The following is a 19,695-nucleotide window of genomic DNA, read 5'->3' as shown; positions in this document are numbered from 1 at the left end:
AGGTCCAGCGGCCTCATTCTCTACTTACTGTGTAGCCAAAGCTTGGAACAACTTGCCACTAACTATTATACAAGTCCCTCACTACTAAACTTTCAAGTTCCTCCTTAAAGAATATCTTTCCAAGGCTTCATGTTCTCCTACCTAGCTGTCATCTTGTCATGCCTTTAATATCCTCTTAGTCCTACTGATCTTTCCTGTTCTTTCTGGTCACCAAGACTTCTATAACCTTTCAACCTAGAACTCTCTACCTTTAATCTTTTTTATTCTCTTCCTGTTTTTCCCTCCACCAATCAGTCTATTCACTCTGTATCACTGTCAACCAGAATATAAATTGTAGGTTTAATTCTTTCTTGTAAAGTCTTGTTAGTTTCTGCTAGTAAAATCCTGTATCAAATTATGTATTTTTACTACTAGTAAAATCCTGTATTCAACTATGAATTTTTATAATCTCACTGTTTAATGTCCTGTATGTAATTATTCTTCTCTGTCAGTCTTGATGTGAAGATTTTCTTCCCAGGCCCCCACTGAAAATGGGTAATCTCTACCCAGTTGGATGCTCCTAGTTACCAAATCACAAATAAATAAATTTGTATCAAGAATACAAGCAAATCCAACCATAAAAAATACTATTATTTCTAGGCATTACTGATACAAGCTATATTCCATAATATTGTACACTTATGGAAACAGATGAGAAAATTGCTTATATTGACCTAAATCTGCTAGGGGAACATTAAAATAATTTATATGATGTTGATAACATAAACCCATTTCAACTATTGTCTAGTCAGAACAGCATGAATAACAGCAACAAAATACAGTGAAAACAGTGTGTATAGCAGTTGGAGGGTCCAATTCAGAAGGATTACTTGAGTGTTTCTGGTTCAGAGACAGCCCTTCCACAGTTCTGCAAAGTAAAGAAGTGCAGCAGTGCAGTGGACAATCTCTATGGCTGTGATGCATGCTAGTGAATCAGCCTAGGAGAGAGGCATATGCTAATTAGCCATGTACATTCTCCTCCTTCAGAACTGCCCACAGTGCATAAATTATCACAGCCGCTCCTGGCCACTAGCAGTAAAAAAGGCTCTGTTCATCCATCATGGTAGAAGTGAGTGCTGAGGACTTTAATTATCAGGCAGTGTCAGGGGAAGTGGGTGTGGGTGTTTGCCGGTGTGTGTGGGTGTTTGTCGGTGTGTGGGTGTGTGTGTGCTCACATGTGGGGAAAGGCCAAATCTCAACCACTTATCCATTAAGGGAATATTCTGATCTTTTGCTCTTACCACTAATTTATACCATTTTGGCTCCGAGGAGAGGGGTGTAGTAAGGATCATACTTGGGAGACAGAAGCTGCCAACACTATTAGAGATGATCTGGATTTCAGGCTATCTAATGGAAACATTAGGTATCTGGTGGAGACTGTATCCTAATTGTGGTTGTAAGATCTCTTTCCCAGTGACTCTAGCATCTTGGGTGAGGTACCTAGAAAATGTGTGGCAACAAAATAAAACATAACTTGTTTTATTGTTGAGGTGTTCAAAGGGAGCATATGTAATTGAGTGCTTAAGAATTACTCCTTGTCATTAAAACAATGAGTCTAAATTAATATATTTGTCATAATAGGAAACATTTGCTCAGTGTAATCAGTTTAAGTCAATCTGAAGTACTAAATATATATGGGTTCACTTCTAAATCCTGAAAATCCAAAATCCAGAAACCAAAATCTTGAAAGTTCAAAATACTGAATCTTATAATACTGAAAACACACAAGATGCCAACACTTACTATATTCCAGCACAAATACATACAGAAACATATTACCCTTCAACTATAAGCAGGGTGGCAAGCCCCCCTACACCCCCTATGTAGAGGGCTGCACTCCCACACCCCCTGCTACTTAAATATATCAACTCCAAGATTGTACTTCACTACGCTAAGTGCAATCTCGGAATTGATATATTTAAGTAGCAGGGGTGCATCCTACTTATACTTGGAGAAGACTAATATGGTTTGTCTTTTACTTGTTTTTGTATGTACTTGTGCTGTAATATTGTAAGTGTTGGTATCTTGTGTGTTTTCATTATTTTGAGTCAATATTATGAGTTTTCAGTATTTTGAACTTTCAATATTTTGGTCTTTCAGGATTTAGAAGTGAACCTATATATATATATTCAGGCTATATATATATATATATATATATATATATATATATATTTTTTTTTTTTTCAGGTACAACCTGAAAACACTGTCTGGCCAAGTGACTCGGACAGCAGACAGATGCAGGTGGAAAAAATCAAACTCTGTACCCTTAATACTGGAAGCCGCTCATTAACAGCTCAAATACTTGATCCTTTAAGTTAGCCGCTGGAAAAATACTAGTGTGGTCTTTGTAAGCATTCAGGAACCATTGATGACTTGCCATTAGAAGGCCATCACGTAGTTTATAAATTTGAGTTCTTTTTTTTTTTAATGAAAGGGTTAAACCAATGGTTTAATTGCAGAATCAGGATAAGGGAAGAGGAATGAGTATATTCCACTTTCATAAGTAAATATTGCTATGACACAAAAAACTTTTGGTGGAACTGCAACATTAATATGATGCAAAACATGAAAAAGCTGTACCATATATCTTTCAAAAACTACTCTAGTCATAAAAGCATATCAAGGTTGAACGGAGGACAGAAATTATGTAATTATCTTATGAATGTTTCCATATTTAATTAAAAACATCTCAGATTAATTGAAAGTGACAAATGTAATATTAAGGCATTATCATAGAAACTCTCTCTCTTGTGTCCTTCCACACTGTGCCTTTTTAGCACACTAGGCAACGAGCGCTCTCCAGCACTCATTCTTTCTGTAGTCGTGGTTACAGGTTTTATGGGGTTGGGTTGTTAGCCTGAAGCCCAACCCTCCTCAGAGGGAGTACCACACACTCGCACACGCACTCACACCTAGGGCTAATTTAGAGTGGCCAATCCACCTACTGCATGTCTCTGGAATGTGGGAAGAAACCAGAGCATCCATAATCATAGAAACTGGAAGGGACAAATTGTTAATTTATTATGCTTTCATTAGACAGCAGCATACTGTTTCAGATACAGGTCCGAGTAAACATCCTTGCACAAAATATTTTTTTGCAGACTTCAAAATAAAGGCATATGTTATTAGTGCTGTGGGTACAAGGAAAACAGCACATTTATAACTACAGATATACGTATTGCAGCAAATAAAATTAAAATATCAAGACCCACAGGAACATAGAACATGTTTTTTAGTTTATTACAGAAAATAAAGGAAAACCTAGCTAAATTTTTGTCAGTTGTGTTAAATGAAATGTTAGCAAACTGACATATTGCCCATTCATAATATATGGTAACAGGGTATAGTGGCACAAGTCCTTTGTGGTGGTGATGGTGTGGTAGTGGTGGTGGGGACATGTTAGACTCATCCAATGTTATATCCATCAATCTGATCAGTACTTCAGTAAAATCATGGCAAGAACCATACTGGAGTTTAGCTAGAAAGCCTCAGTGGATCTACATCTGTTAGATGTGGTGTACTATGGATTTGCTGAGGACAAATCTTGCATTTTAAAACTCATGTCTTTCACTGAAGAGGTAGCAGCACTTCATGAAGGGCTGATAATTTGCATCGCTATATTCGACCTTGGTAAGACATTCAATGCTATTCTACAAGGGGAATAACTGCAAATAAAATGTGCTAAATGTCTGTAAATATTTCATGAAGTACGATGCTTGATAAGCAATGGGCTGCAACAACCTGAGACGACAACCTCTCCATTCAAGTGAGCTTACCAGTAATGTCCCACAAGAGTTATTGCTGGGGCAACTTCTTTTCAGATTATTTTTCTCAAAAGTAAAAGAGAGAAAAAGAAACTTGCTTATCAAATATGATGATTGTGAATTTGATAGGATATGTACTTATCTAAAAAGGCTAATTTTCTCCAATATAGTCAACAACAAAAAATAATACCTGATGTGTTAGTAATGACATCACTTTTACTGCCAAAAAATGTAGCAACATAAGAACTTGGAAAAAGTTCATCAATTTTCATTGCAAAATAAATGGTCATATCAGGCTTCAGAACACCCCTGGGTGGGCATTAATTACACATTAACACACACCCTTTCAGGTATTATTGCTTGCATATTGTATTTGATATAGATGTTTTTAAAATCTGTTAGATCAATTAGGATTATAATTATACGAGTCTTGTCACGTGTTTTTAGGACAGGCTTAAAGGGCTGCATTTGACAGTTATTCTAGGTTACTTGTTTTATTTTGTGTTTTACAGTGTCTTCACCAGAATTGTTTCAGAATAGAGCGCAAAGTTCCTGTGGTCCTGAATTTGTTTCAACCATGTGACCTAGCAGTAGTAACCAGGAAGGTAATCTCACCGTGTTTATGAAAAGAATAAAGTTTATCCTGTGCCAGTAGTCTATCATGGGCTTACAAATGACTTTTTTGGAAATGTTGACAGTGAGGCTTCTGGAGGACATGTTTTTGATCCTATTTTTTTAGGGTTCCTATTAGAACTCTGAACGCTTGAAATGTCGAATGTCATATGGTCGACACCATATGGTTGACATTTTAAGAGTTCGAAGGTTAAACGTAACGGCGCCGTTCGGAGCAGAATGGGAGAATTTCCCTTTTCTGCACTGAAGTGCAATCTCGAAGTTGGTATACTTAAGTCGGGGGTGGGGGTGGGGGGTGTTAAGGTAAGTTTTTTTTTGTTTTATTATATATTCAAACTTTTAAACTTCAGTCATATGTTGTGGAACATATGGGATTCGAAGTTTAGAAAGTTCGAATATATAACTTGGACCCTTTTTTTAGAATTCCTAACACGACAACAAAAGTCCCTTACTCCCACAGTGCTCAGGAGATCTTCCAGATTGATGGAACAGAGGGACAAAAGAGGAGAAGAGAGAGAGAATACTCCAACTTACCAGGTCAACATCAGAACAGGCAGAAAAAATGGGGAGTAGGAGGAAGGGGGACGGACGAGGTATTAAGTCATGTTGATTTTTTTTTAATTCTACCACAGGACCTAATTTGCACCCTCCATGTACCTTGGATTTGATTTCTGACTTGAGTTTTGATTTGGATCCATGTTTACCCCCTTGCCCAGCTTAAGCCAGTGTGCTTTATAGCACATTTTATGATGCTGTGGTTTTAGATAATAGTGTGCTTGACGGGAAGCATGTTGATGGTATTCTATGTCCTTTGGAATGTGATATTCTATATGGATTGTATCATAGGAGGTTACTAGGCTATTGGCCCTGAGGTTCTTTTAAGCCTAAACAAGATTTTAGCCCATGTTTAAACAAATAAGCACCCAATGTCCCTGTCCAGCAGGGACATGGGTGGAATCCCAGGGGTATATTTTCTGTTTCCCATCCAGTTATCCAGGTTGCATCGAAAAAGCGGTAAAGAGGTACTCTGCTTGATGTGGAGAGGGAGTCTATTCCATAGATGGGGTAGTCTCTGGGACACAAATCTGTCCCACCAACAAGCCTTGTTGATGTCACAGACCAGGATGAGGCTGCGTGTGCTGGTTACTCAAGTGGAGCTTGACTTGCAGATATGCAGCAGTCCCATCAAGGTGGGGTCCATGATCACCTTGTATGCCAGACAGAGGTTACCTCTGAGGAGTCTGTATGAAACTGAGTACAGGGATAGGGCTTTTAGCCTATCTGTGTATGGTAGATGTTTGAGGCCCTGGATTTTCCTGGTGAGGAACCTATGTGGTCTCTCCAGCTGCTTCATGTGTTTTGCGAGGTACAATGCCGAAAGGTGTGTTGTACTCAATAATCGGACTTATAAGGGAAGAACACAGGGATGTTATGACCTCCTTGTCCCTGGATGAGATACCCTTACTTATGAGGTGGGCCATGTAGAAGGCTTTCCATACCACGGAAGCAACATGGTGGTCAAAAGTCAGGTTGCTATCAACCTGGGTGCCCAAAACCCTCACGACTGACTGAGTGCTTAGGACATTGTTATTAATGCGATAATTTGTGGGGGCATCACTCTCCTCAAAGGGGATGATGATGCATTTTTTGGTATTCATCTTGAGGCCATGTTTCTGGCACCAGTCATTTGTCTGAGTGAGACCCTCTTGGAGGATGTTCACATCACTAGGGGAATTGATGACGCCACCCAGCTTGCAGCCATCTGCAAACTTGGTCAGCAATAGCCCACTGGTTTTGGACTGCACCTCAGAAAACTATATCCCAAATAACAGAGCTCCTAAGACTGAACCCTGGGGTATGCCACTTGTTACATGGTTTTAAGATTTGCAACTATAGTGAATATCTATTACGGATGACCTAATTAATATTTTTAATATGGGCTTCATATTTGTACCAGTAAAAAAATTTGATATAGTGGTTACTGTTTTGGAACATAAATTATTTTCAAGGAGATTAAATTGTTTTTCTTATGATGGGGAATAAATCCATTATTAATAACCAATGACTTTATAGGAAAGGTACATACAATTCCCCATTACAACCTGCCCTATTATTGCTTGAAAGATGTTGTGACTTCAATCTCAGGATGCTAGATCAGCAAAAGAAGATGAAGTTCTTTAATTTGAATAAAACGAATATACATCAGTTATCTAGTGACCCTAACATTTAAATGATAAAGCCCGATAAGGGTGTAGGTATGGTCATTATAAATAATACTTTATATATGGCTAAAATGCATCCCTACCTTTATGACCAAGTGTTTTTTGAATCTACCACTATGAAACAAATTAAACATAGCTTATCATAAGACTGATTTATGGCTAGAATAATTTTTTTTTTGAAATTTGAGTTTAGTTAGGATACTTTTAAATACCTGATGGTAGAACATCCTGTAAAGCCTTCTATTTTTGGAATTCCCAAAACCCACAAAGATGCATTAAATCCACCCTTGAGACCCACAGTAGCTACTGGTCAATCTAAAACAGAACCTTTAGCTGAATGGGTTGATCACACATTAAAAGACGTCTTTATGGATGAACAGTATGTACTGTACTTTGGGACTCATGGTATTGTTTAAGGAATGTTGCTAGAATTAGCTATATTGAAACTGGGTTGTTTATTACAATTGACATAAAGGATCTTTTTTAGTTTGGTTTAGACTGGATCTTTTTTAGTTTGGTTTAGACTGGATCTTTTTTAGTTTGGTTTAGACTGGATCTTTTTTAGTTTGGTTTAGACTGGATCTTTTTTAGTTAGGTTTAGACTGAAGCATTTATAATTGGTACAGATATGGTTAATTCTGATATTAATATGATTGTTGATTGTATGAAGATGGTATTCTACAACAATTTTGTGTTTTTTGACTATGAATACTTTAAACAAATTAGAGGTGTAGCTAAGGGGGCTGTATCTGCCACCATTTTTGCCAAAATCGTTCTATGGTTCTGGGAACAACAATCTGTTGTGCCATCAAAATTTTCAAACCACATGCCATTGTATTTAAGGTACATTGATGATATTCTGATTATGTGGGCAGGATGTACTGACGTGCTTAAGGAATTTAAGTATATTATAATACAACCTCTTTTTTTAGTTTTACTTATTGTATGAATGATGTTAGCATTGATTATCTGGATGAAATCATCTATAAGAATTGTTTGTGTAATGCCTATGAATCCACCGTTTTTTGGAAATCGTATTTTTCGAACTTGTATCTACATTTTTCTTGCTATCATCTCTTTTGGCAAAAAAGAACTTACTAAAGGGACAATTGTTTAGGTTATCCAGACTACTTTCTGAAGATTGTATATTTTTGCAAGAATGTGAAAAATGAAGGGGTATGTTTCTTAAAAGTGGATAACCTGGAGAATTGATTAATGATATTATGAGCAGCGTAGTGCATGATAGAAATAGTAGTTAAAGTCCAATTTTAAGTGAAAGGACTGTAATTACTTCTACAGCAGTTAACATCAGTAAAGGGTTTGATAAAGCTATGGTGATGGCCTTTACAAACAAAACTGAACAGGTTAAAAAACTTATTATTAAAAACTGGAACCTGATTGAAAACTTTGGAAGTGGATTACTGATTGATGCTGATATGCCCAAATTTGTCTACAAAAGAGGTAGGAATATTGAAGATATTGTTGAAAAATCATATCAACAGAATTAACAATATGGTATACCTAAATGTGGCTCATGATCTTAGTACAGTACAGGTTTATTTATGATGATATTATTGTCATGATTAAAACTTACCCTAGAACCATTAAAAATCATTTTAAATGCAGCTGTAAGAATACTGGGTTATAAACATTGCTTTATGCATTTCCTGTGATGGCTTTTACTTTGGCAAAACTGAGAAGCGCTTAAGGACCTGGATATATGAACAATACTACACCATCAAATTTAAAGATCATACTAATGCATTATATAAGCATTTTGCCTTATGGAAGGATTAAAAAAACATATTTGTTTTATATTGGAGAAGGTCCCAATACCTGTTCAGGGACGTTGCTGGGGTACCATTATTGAGGCTAGAAAGCTTTATTGGCAAACTAAGTTAAATGCGACGTCACCCCTGGGACTGAATAATAAGTCCTCTTTGAATGAGGTGTTAAAATTGTGATCCATGAACATTTAAAATAAACCTGCAGGTTATATATCTTTGTTAGTGCTATTTATATTTACTTATATTCTAATGTAATGTCTTTTAATGCATTAATATATGTAGAAATGGTTTCACTTTAGACTCCTGAAACATCACAGTCCTGAACTGTATAATCTGTAACCCAAAATCCTGAAAACTCAAAATCCTGAATCACAAAATACTGAAAATATACAGGACACAAAGAATGACAATATTCCAGTATAAGGACACGGAGAAACACATACAAGACAAAGGATAGCACTTTTCACTAAGTATGGGCAGGGGGCAAGCCCCTCACACCCCCTGTTAATTAAATATATAAACTCCAAGATTGCACTCCACAGAAAGAAAATGGCAAACATACCATCACATGTGTTTATGACTGCCTGCTGTAACCTTAGTAATATTCCCTTTTATCTTGCTATACTACAACATAACTCTTGATAGTGTAGTGAAGTGCAATCTTGGAGTTTATATATTTAAGTAGCAGGGGGTGTGGGGGGTACAGGGTGGCTTGCCCCCTACTTATATTTGGAGGAATGTAATCTGGTTTGTGTTCTCTATATTCAGTATATGTATCCTGTGTGTTTTCAGTCTTTTGGGATTTAGGATTTTGAGTTTTCAGGATTTAGAATTTTCAGGATTTTGGGCTTCCAGATTATGAAGTTTTCTGAAATTCAAGATTGTGATATTTCAGGATTCTGAAGTGAAACCGTAGAAACATATATTTCTAGTATTTCTTAATTAAATTGTATTTTCTATGTTCTAATACTGTATTTGATATGGATATTTTAAAAATCTGTTAGATCAATTAGGATTACAATTGGATGCCTTTTGTCACAAGTTTTTTTGGGGCAGTTTTAAAAGGCTACAGTATCAGATGAAGTCCTTGTCATTTAGCGGACAAAAGCACATATTACTGTATCGTCTATTAAACTTTCCTTGTGTTTCACATCATTTCTGGCATTTGTTTTTTGTTTTTATTAGTTTGGCTGGAATTCACAATTCCTTTGGGTTACTTAAATATTTTCATATAGTTGAAAGGAAACACAAAGATACAGGTTTGAGAAATTCATTTTCCAGTATGTTTTAATGAGTTTGAGAATGGTTCTTCTTTAAAACAAACTTTTTAGCAATAATACCACAAGCATTTTTTCAATACCCAAAGTAAAATTGCATTGAAGAATTTTGTCCACTGTGAGTTTGGTATCCAAATATACATTTAAAACTCATTACCTGCAAAGCCATGGTCTGTATATTAAAAGCAATTTCAGGTGCAGAATGACTTTTTTTGTTGGAAGGTGAGGCAGGCTGCAGCTCAGACTATCAGCTGCACAATGGCATACCATTTGCTCCAGCTCCAGAAACTTGGTATTATCATTTAGTTTTGGGGTCACTGGTGGGGAAAAAGAGGGATGTAGAGTGTGTCTTTATATCCATGTACTATTTCCTAGTTTAGCGGCCACCACTGGGATGAGAAAGGGAATGGGAGGGGGGCATCTACAGTGACATTTATGCCAATTATTTGGCTTTTAACTGGAACTACCCTTTCCGGCATCGTGATACATTTTTTGTAGGTTGGACAGGTAATGAGGTGTACCTTGAGGATATGCTCACCCTGGACTTTAGGGCAGCAATGCACTTCTTGCCCTGCTCTTATTCAATTTGTCACTTCAAACCATTGTATGTCACCATGCTCCATTCTAATTTCACTGTACTAAGCATTTGCACAACACTTGGCATCAAGCAACAGAGCTTACTGAAGGTTTTCATATCATGGCAAGAACTGAGCTGCTAATCAAATAGGGGGTCACCTGTGCTGCAATCAGGGCTTTATCTGTTTAGACTATCAGTGTAGGCATAGGTATAGAATTACTTTAACTTTTTATATTCTGAATTTTTTTCCATAAAAAGAGAGTTGAAATTCTAGTTAAATATGTTTAAAGTTTTTACATTTTGCTGCCATTTGATTTTGCTGATTATAATCTAATCAAGTCAGAATTATTTCTTTGACTACAGTCACTGGAAATATTTCTTGTTGAAAAATGTTTTTAATGCTACTAATAAAATACTCACTGAAAAGTACTCACTATTTTTTTACGGTAAGTACAGCCTCTTTCTCCTTAGTCTGTTTCAGTATATCTCTGTCCCTGAAACTCAATATAGTCAAGTTTAACAGCACTTCCTCTTATACAAGCTGAATCATTCTTGAAGTAGCATTTAATAAGTGGTTACCATGCACAGCAGAGACAATGATGATATATGCTTTAATTTGTTCGGAGTATTGATTTTTAAAGGAAAGAAAAAGGAAAACACTGTTCAGTGAAAGGTGTTTACAGCAATAATTCTCACGGAAATAATGGATGATTAATTGATCTGCTACAGAACTTTCATGATGAATGCATGCTCAAATTTAAAAAAATTGCAGTTTAGTGCAATAAAAGAAAAATACCTGCTGTGATATTCATGAGATATATTATAAAAAAATGTTAATTTATAAGTCTGTGCAGTTTAGCAACTGTATGGGATTCATGAAAGCTTATTTTCCTTTGCAGTTGCTGACACTGTGTCAATAAATTTTGTGTGCGTCTATGATCCTTGGAGTGTACCGGATACTTACTACACTGCTAGGTATATCTGAGGCCATCCACACCTGTTAAACAGTAGAGAGTCCATGCTTTATTACATCTTTTATACATATGTAATGAGAGCTAGTTAAAGTGAGAAAAGAAAAAGGGGTAAAAGTAAATTAAAAACAGATTTATTACCCTACAATAATGCATTCACTATGTATACCAGAGCCATTGCTAGCTTATTTAATGCACGAGTAGTTCTCTAATCTCAGAGTTGAGGACAGAAAAAATGTCCTCTCTACTTGTTGATGGCAAAAAAAAAAAAAAAAAAAGATCTTTTGCTTAAAACTGTAGCAAACCACTTTCTTGAGTTATAATGCCACACATGAAATGCATCAGCACTTCAGCCATGACAGAAATACGGTTTCCTGTCAGTACTGCATTACTGTCCTATTGGCAATTACTGATCGCTCCACCTAACACCTTCCCCCAGGGCAGCTGCCTCCTTTGCTCTGCCCTAGTACACATCTGACATATACTGTTTAGGAAGGATCCATTTTTGAATAAAGATCATGTAAATGAAGCACCCTTAGTATACACAGATCAACTAACTACCTTGTAATATACTTAGTGGACTGATTTCCCTAGAAACAGTAAGAATGACTTCTTATAATTAGCTTTTTGTATATAAACTTCCCTGTTACAGCAGAAAACACAAGCTGCTCTGTCAGAGAAATTTAATTTAATGGACAAATTCATAAAACTAAAACAATATTTTAAAATCTCTAAGTGTCTAGTACTCATGCAAACTAACAGTGTGCAAATCAAATGTTCACAGGAACTAAATAAATACTTGTGAACCTTGTAGCATGACTCAAATTGGTAAAGAAAGGGTATGAAAAGAGAAAGACATAGCTTGCCTGTAAAATGGTTAGAGATACTTCATTGTTGGTACCTGCCATGTTAGGATACCTTCTAAAGGTGTTACAATGAGTGCACAAATAAATAGGTGTGTATGAAACTCTTTACATTTATTTTTCTGTGTGAGTATAACACAGGAAGTTGAAACAATACTAGGCAAATAATCATAGGAACCATAAGATTCCTAGCTGTAAGCAGCTTTAAGTAGGCACACTAAAAAGTTCTTGCCACACTTTAACAAGTGCTTAAGAGTGCTCATTTTACAAACTCCGCATGTCCATACACTTTGATCCAGGTGTCAATTGGTGTCTATCCATCCGATTGTCAAGACCAGTCTTATAGGCCCATGAAGTAGTGCTTTGTGAGACTTGTAGAGGTAACTTATTCCATAGGCTGGGAAGATGTTGAATTAGGAACCTATCCCTTCAGCAGGTCTTTTTTATTAACTGATGTAGATTTAGGTCCCTAGTATAAGTGTTTGTAGAACCACTGGATTTGTGAAGAAATAGCAGTTCAAGTAAGACTGGGTCTTTCATTGCTCAAAAATTGAAACACAGGTCACCTCAGATGGACTGGTAAGTCTGCTGATTATAAAGAGAGTTATATCTGATTGGTATCTATTGGGATAGTTGAAGGATTTACGGCTTTTGCTTTTCTTGATTAGAATTCACCGGGGTCTTATTAGTTGAGTAATATGCTTGGATTTGAACATATAAAATGGGGCATTGTATTCAGTAATGGGTTTCATACAAGAAGAGTAATGTCATAAGATGACTTTGGATCTTGAAGATATTCCTTTAGAAATTAATTGGGCCATCATCAGCAAACTTTGACAATCACACTTCTAGGATATATTTTGCTTACAAACAAGCCAATATATGTGGCTTACAATCACACTATTGATCGTGCGATTGACATTTGTGCAAAACTGCCTTTGGCAGAACTGAAATTACGAATGCCACAATGTCGAACCTTACAATAGCAATCATTTGCTGTTGTTCATAGGTTCATAGGTTAGTACCAGGTTATCGGCCCTAAGGCCTATACAAGCCTAGCCATAACAATTCCCCTGGCTATTTCTTCCTACAGTATTTACTTCCCTGGACCCCTGTCTAGCAGGGAGACTGATGTGATCCCCGGGTGAATTTTCTATCTCCCATCCAATCATCAAGGTTCCTTTTGAAGTGGGCCAAAGAGGTGCTCTGCTTGACATGTACAGGCAGTCTATTCCAGAGTCTGGGGAGTCTCTGGGTCAGGAACCTATCCCTCCAGCATGTTTTGTTCATTGTGATGACAAGGTTTACATCCCTGGAGTGTGTCTCTCTAAGGGATTGGGATTTCTTTAAGTGTAGCATGTCCAACAGCTCTGGGTTTGACATGGCCTTGTATGTTAAGCAGAGATTGCCTCTGAGTAGAAGATATGTGACACAGTATAGCTGGAGTTTTTTTTAGATGGTCAGCATAGGGCATCTGCTTTAGGCCTGTGATTCTTTTTGTGAGGTATTTCTACAGCCTTTCCAGTTGTTTCAGATGTCTTGAGACGTACATACCAAACGGGGCATTTTATTCTATAATGAGTCTAATGAGGGATGATTACAGTGGGACAATGACCTCCTTTTTTCTGGATGAAAAGCCCTTAGTGATGAGGTGTGCCACATAGAAGGATTTCTTGACTGTTGTGGTGATGTGGTTATTGAAGGTGAGACCACTGTCCACCTGTGTCCCTAAGTCTCTTATCACACTTTCAGTATTTAGTGTACTGCCACCTATGTTGTAATCCATGGGGTACATGTTTTTTCCCATAGGGGATAACTATACATTTTTTGGCATTGAGCTTGAGCCCATGGCTCTGGCACCAAGCATCTGTTACTATAAGGCCCTTTTGTAGAATATTCACATCATTTGGGGATTCAGTAAAGGCTCCCAATTTGCAGTCATCTGCAAACTTTGTTAGGCAAAGTCCCTTAGTGTTGGCCTGTACTTCAGAGAAGTAGATGTCAAACAAGAGTGGTCCCAGGGCTGAACCCTGAGGTACTCCATTTGTCACTTGTCTGGAGCTGGATTTGGAGTCAGCTACTTTTACAGTGTCTGTTCTGTCAGTAAGCCCGTTGGCAACCCATCGAGTGATGTAGGGATTAATGCCCAGCTTAGTAAGTTTATCTATGATTCCAGACTGGTGGATGGTGTCAAAGGTCTTGGCGAGGTCCAAATAGGCTGTGTGGATCACCTTACCCTTGTCCACGGCTCTGGAGACTGATTCATAGAAGTCAATCAGGTTCAGGAGACAACATCGGCCCTTCATGAACCCAAACTGCATGGGGTCCAGTGTTTGAATGTTGACAATGTGTTTGTTTATAAGTTCCATGATAATACGTTCCATGGCCTTGCAGATCAGGCTTGTCAGACTGATGGGGTGGTAGTTCATGGGATCCAAGGTGGATCCCCCCTAGTGGCTTGGGATAACTGTAGCTGTGCTTCATTCAGTGGGCATGAAAGCCTGAGGTGAGGCTATGATTAAACATGACACTTAGGTGAGGTGCCAGTTAATTTTGTAGTTCATGTAGTACACAGCCTGGGATGTCATCTGGTCCCATGGATGCTGTATTCTTAGCTTTGGAGAGTGCATTTTTTTACCTGTGTGGCCATTATAACTGGAATTTAGCAATCTTTCGGTATTGAGATGGGCCCTTTAGGGGTGAGAGGGGGGTGAAGTTTGCACTGAATTGATCTGCCAGGATATTAGCAATATCCTTGGGATTAGTATATTTAATGCCATTCTGTTGTAGCTCAGAGCAGATCTGAGCATTGCCATTTAGATTCTTGACATAGCTATGGAATGCCTTGTGGTTGTCTTTGGAATCTTTGGCAATTTTATTTTCATAACTAGCTTTGGAGGATTTTATGAGTGATCTCAGCTTCTTACTGAGGCTGGTAAGGAAGTTTTTTTGCATCCTGGGATTTTCCTCTTTTCTGCAACAGTTTTTTTCCTTTTGTTGTAAAGTTTGTTTATGGCAGCGGACCACCAGATTGGCTTCATTTTTTTGGAGGAGAGCATCTTGGTTCTATTTGGGATGGCACGATTCACGATTGAGTGGATGTGCTCATACAGTGCCTTAGTGTAGGACTCAGCAGTCGAACTTTCAGTTCCTGTCTGTATGGGTGTCATGAAATTTGTAACTTCTGACTTGAGTAGCGTGAAGTTGGCCTTGGAGAAGTTTTTTATGGAGGTTTCCTTACTGGGGGGTGGTTTTCAAACCATGAGCCATCTGCACACATTTTTAGGACCATTCATAAAAGAATATGTTCATTGATTCACCTTCCTGATTGATTAAATTATATTTCTAGTTTAATATGCCACCACTTGTCAGAGTATATTTTAAAATTTGTAGTTTTGAACATTTTCCAGTAAGCAGTGAAACAAAACATATAAACCAATAATGCCAAAACTACCTATATCAGAACATTTCAACCATATAAAAGGTCACTCAAGCTGCTGTCATTATAATCCACTAATATCTGTCAATATGCTCAATCTCTGCAAAGAGAATTGTAACTAATGAAGAGGTTGCTGCTGGCAAGCAGCTTTGCATTTCAGTGCTTCATCTACAAATTCAGTGCCTGCATCTCTCTCTCGAAAAAAAAGAATGTCTCTGCGTTGCAGCAAAACAGTCGTGTGCTAGTGATATGCAATAGGAAATGGCTGGCAAACCAGTAACAAGTTCAAAGCTACTACGCATCTCAGGAGTGCAGCACCCCCCCCCCCAACACACACACCTTATGCTGCACAGTAGTGTCAGCAATTGATTTACTAGGTGTGGAAAGAGAACTCGCAGCCTTCTGCACCAAAAACAAGTGTGCTACCTAAAACTATAACTCACGCTGGCTGACTGTCATCCTCAGTTTTTTACAAAAACAAAAATAGAAATAAACATGCAAATAAATAAAATTAAAGGAGATCTGGCAGTTTGTGTGGAGGTTTAAGGCATTTGCTTGCCAATAATTTGCTCAGAGTCAAACCCTGAGCCTTAAGTCACTTAACTAGCTAGCCCACCCTGAGGCATTTCACACACATATACACACACATGCAGACACACAATGATTGCATTCACTCAAATGGGAAAATAGCGCTCCATTTGCTTGGCTCCATGTATATCAGCTCCATATGGTTCCTTCAGATCCTTGGCTGCTGTACTTAAAAATCCTACTATTTTCTTTCTGAAGATGACGTTATGACAACATCCTAATGCTGAGGTTTCTGGGGATTGCGGTTCTCTACAGAAGTCCCCTGCAAGGTCCTAAACCCCTGCTGTGTTTATAGGAGTCTAGTTACAGAAGTATCATGCAATGTCCTAAAGATCTGTTATGTGTATGGAAGTCTAATGATAGAGCTTGTTTTAGTTATAGCAGTTTTTTTTCAGCAAGGCTGGTCACCACCTCCCAGCCAACACAGGCCCTAGGCAGCTCCCTAGGTTACCTAATACTGGATCCGGCTCTGCCTCTAGACCAAGTTGGGCTTTCATGGCAAAATGTGTGTGCAATTTATATCACCAAGAACCTCAAGGAAATGGGCTATTTTGTAAAATGCTTACATAGTAGCTGGTTCACTCCACTGTATCGTGGTAAACCAGATATGCTCCACCACATGCTATAGCATAATGCCCAAGAACTTGTTAGAATTCATGAACCCCACCACCTGTGATATCCCTAATGTGTGCCCAATAGATCAAGTGTAGGATTTGTGAGAAAGACACATGGTATATCCCTAATGCCTTCCCAGTAGATTAGGTTTAGGATTCATAAGCCAGCCACCTGTGATATCCCTAATGTGTCCCCAATAAATCTGGTTTAGAATCCATGAGCCAGTCACCTGTGACATCCCTGTCTCCCCAGAAAATCAGGTGTATTCTAAACTATGCTATGCCTCACTTTTCTAAGGACAATATGCTGACAAATTAAACCTACAGCCTGTATCTCCTTTTTCCATAAACTACATACTTTCATTTCCGCTTCCTACTCTTCTCTTAAAACCCAACTTATTTTTATTGCTCCTGTACTATTTCCCTTCCACATACTCTGATGCACTACCTTGATTTTTTTCAGCCCTCGTCTTTCATCCTCTTCCACATGACATCCCTTCTGCATCTCCCTCTGCCCAGCCACAAACTGTACACTGGCACCATATAGCCTTCTCTTCACAACAATAATTGGACATCTTAATGAAACTTTCCCAATCTTCCATTCACTCACCTTATCTACTAATCATCTGTTTCAACCTCTACCATATCCAGTGCATGACACAACCACTGTCACCTCTACCCACTTCCCTGGTGTTGCATCTCAAACTTATCTTTTTACCTTATTCTTACTGCACACTTCTACCAACATGTTACTTAAATACTTTTTTCTTCAAACCTTACTTTTTAAAAGCATGCTCTTGCAAATGGCTTTCTCTTTTTTTTCCTTCCACTGTCTCTGTTTTGAAGCATTGATGTACTCATGCTCTAGACTTCATTAATGAGATGGTCCACAATCTGATGGTGTATGAGCACGTAGGGCTATGCCAGGTGCTGTCTTCAACTTCTCCACTGGTGCAAATGGTTGTAATATGCAAACCTGTAGCACTGGCTATGATGGTGGCTGATAACATGACCTACTGGGCTACAACTACTGAACTCCTCATGTGCACCATGTATCTCTGTGTAAAAAAAAAATGAATATGTGCCTTGGTGCAGTGTACCTGTTTTATATCTTTCTGAGCCGGTCTGCCATTTTGGATGTCATTGTTTGAAAAGTCATTGTAGTTCATTTGCATGGAGTTCCTCATTTGCATATCATTCTGTAGTCATTAACCTGCAATGTATGCCATGCTGTTTTGCCCCTCTGCATGAACTCACTACTGAAATTTTGCAGCTACCAGAGTTAATTTGTGCTTTGCAATGCACTAGACATCTATATATCTCAGCTAGACATTTATACACACACACACCCTCATAAATATTATTCTAAATTGATCACATGACTCAAATTAATGTTTGAGCTTCTTGATCTTTAAATAAAATTAAATCTTATTTGTCATTTGAGCCTTGATGTTGGTATGCTTCAAGTTTGCCCCCCCCCTCCAAATTTTCTTTGGCATCAGGTGTAGTATAAAAATTCTTTACTATATTATTAGAAAAAAATGACCTTGTTAACATTTCTGCAAGTCCCAGCATGCTTAGCCAGAGCATTGCTTAAACCTTGCATTTACACAGCATATAAATGTTTATAAATTCTTTAATGCAATTCTCTGGTGGCTCTCCCCACATAGAATGCATTGCATTTTGTACAGACTGCTATATAAACTATAAATCTAGATTTGTATCAAAAAACACAATGAATCCTTAGCTTTTTGCCTCTGTCACAAATTTCCCTTCATTTAAATATACACAGTAATTATGCACTAAACATTTGTACTGCCCAGGATCCTTCTTAGAACCTTTAACGTTCACATTTCTTAATATGACTTGAAAACGTTCTTTTAAATTGGTGCCACACATGTACTCACACAAGTGCACACATTCCAGTACCCAGTACAAAAAAATAGCTAATGTGGTCAGATGTGCATTCCAGTTACCAGCCAAGAATGTTTTTTTTTATTACCCTTATACTGATTAAGCAATGATTTGGAAGTGCTAAAAGAAACTGATCATTTTTAATGTGTAAACATTTAGCTATATTTCTCTGATCCATTTAGTTGTCATGTTTGATGAACTTGAGTTCCTCTGCAATTTGTGAGCAACCACATCTAAATAAAATATCAGTTGGAATTTTGATTAAATCTGAACATTTGAAGGCCTTCACAACAAATGATAAGCCACATGTCTGGAGAAAGCTAAAATAAGAGTTTCAGTTATCAGAATTTCTTCAGACTAGAGATTTCAAGATAGATGGGGAAACTCTCAGAATATTGTTGCAAACCAAGTGACTGTGAGGGCCATGTAAATTATTCTTTTAATTCATCCTTGAATTCTACAGAACCATCCTGAGATTGTAGGAGGATCATGAAATGGAAACTTGGGGATTGCAGTAGATATAAATTGTTTAGCTTATAACTTTCACTTGCAAAATTATAGCAAAGCTACTGAAGGACAAAACTTTAGCTCACAGTATTTTAAAGGAATGCAGAATCCTGTTGCTACTGGGAATGTTAGATTAATAGAGACAATGAATGAATGTTTTGTACCTGAAGTTAAGGAAATCTAACACAGGCTGTAATTCAAAGATAAGTGCTTTGCATCTTTACAGTGTAAATATTTGAGGACTTTGCTGTGCAAGGTATCTATCGGGTAAGCCAAATTGTATAAGCATGTTTTAGAATTACACCAGTGTGGTGTGCGGTAATTAATGCTGTGATATATACTTTGTCTGTGAATCTCAGACACAATTTCTCTACACTGGTAGCTTAATAAAGCAATGGAACATTAGATGAAGAATACATTATCCATGAGTCGTATCAAGGATCATTATTTTAGGTTAGTCCTTTAGATTGCCATTCACTGTTTCCTAGCTGATGGTCTAA

The 19,695-nt window shown here is 37.6% G+C and overlaps 1 protein-coding gene across 1 annotated transcript in view; it reads right to left on the bottom strand.

The window, feature by feature from the left end:
• The window catches only part of MYO1F (myosin IF), a 1,136,901-nt gene that overhangs the window by 1,111,387 nt on the left and 5,819 nt on the right, over positions 1 to 19,695 (bottom strand). The gene's annotated exons all lie outside the window — the stretch shown is intronic.

The sequence above is a fragment of the Protopterus annectens genome, chromosome 13.part0 (assembly GCF_019279795.1).
Source record: "Protopterus annectens isolate FY-2018-M chromosome 13.part0, PAN1.0, whole genome shotgun sequence".
In the NCBI taxonomy this organism is placed as follows: domain Eukaryota; kingdom Metazoa; phylum Chordata; order Ceratodontiformes; family Protopteridae; genus Protopterus; species Protopterus annectens.
This window is presented reverse-complemented; position numbering and strand designations above follow the sequence as displayed.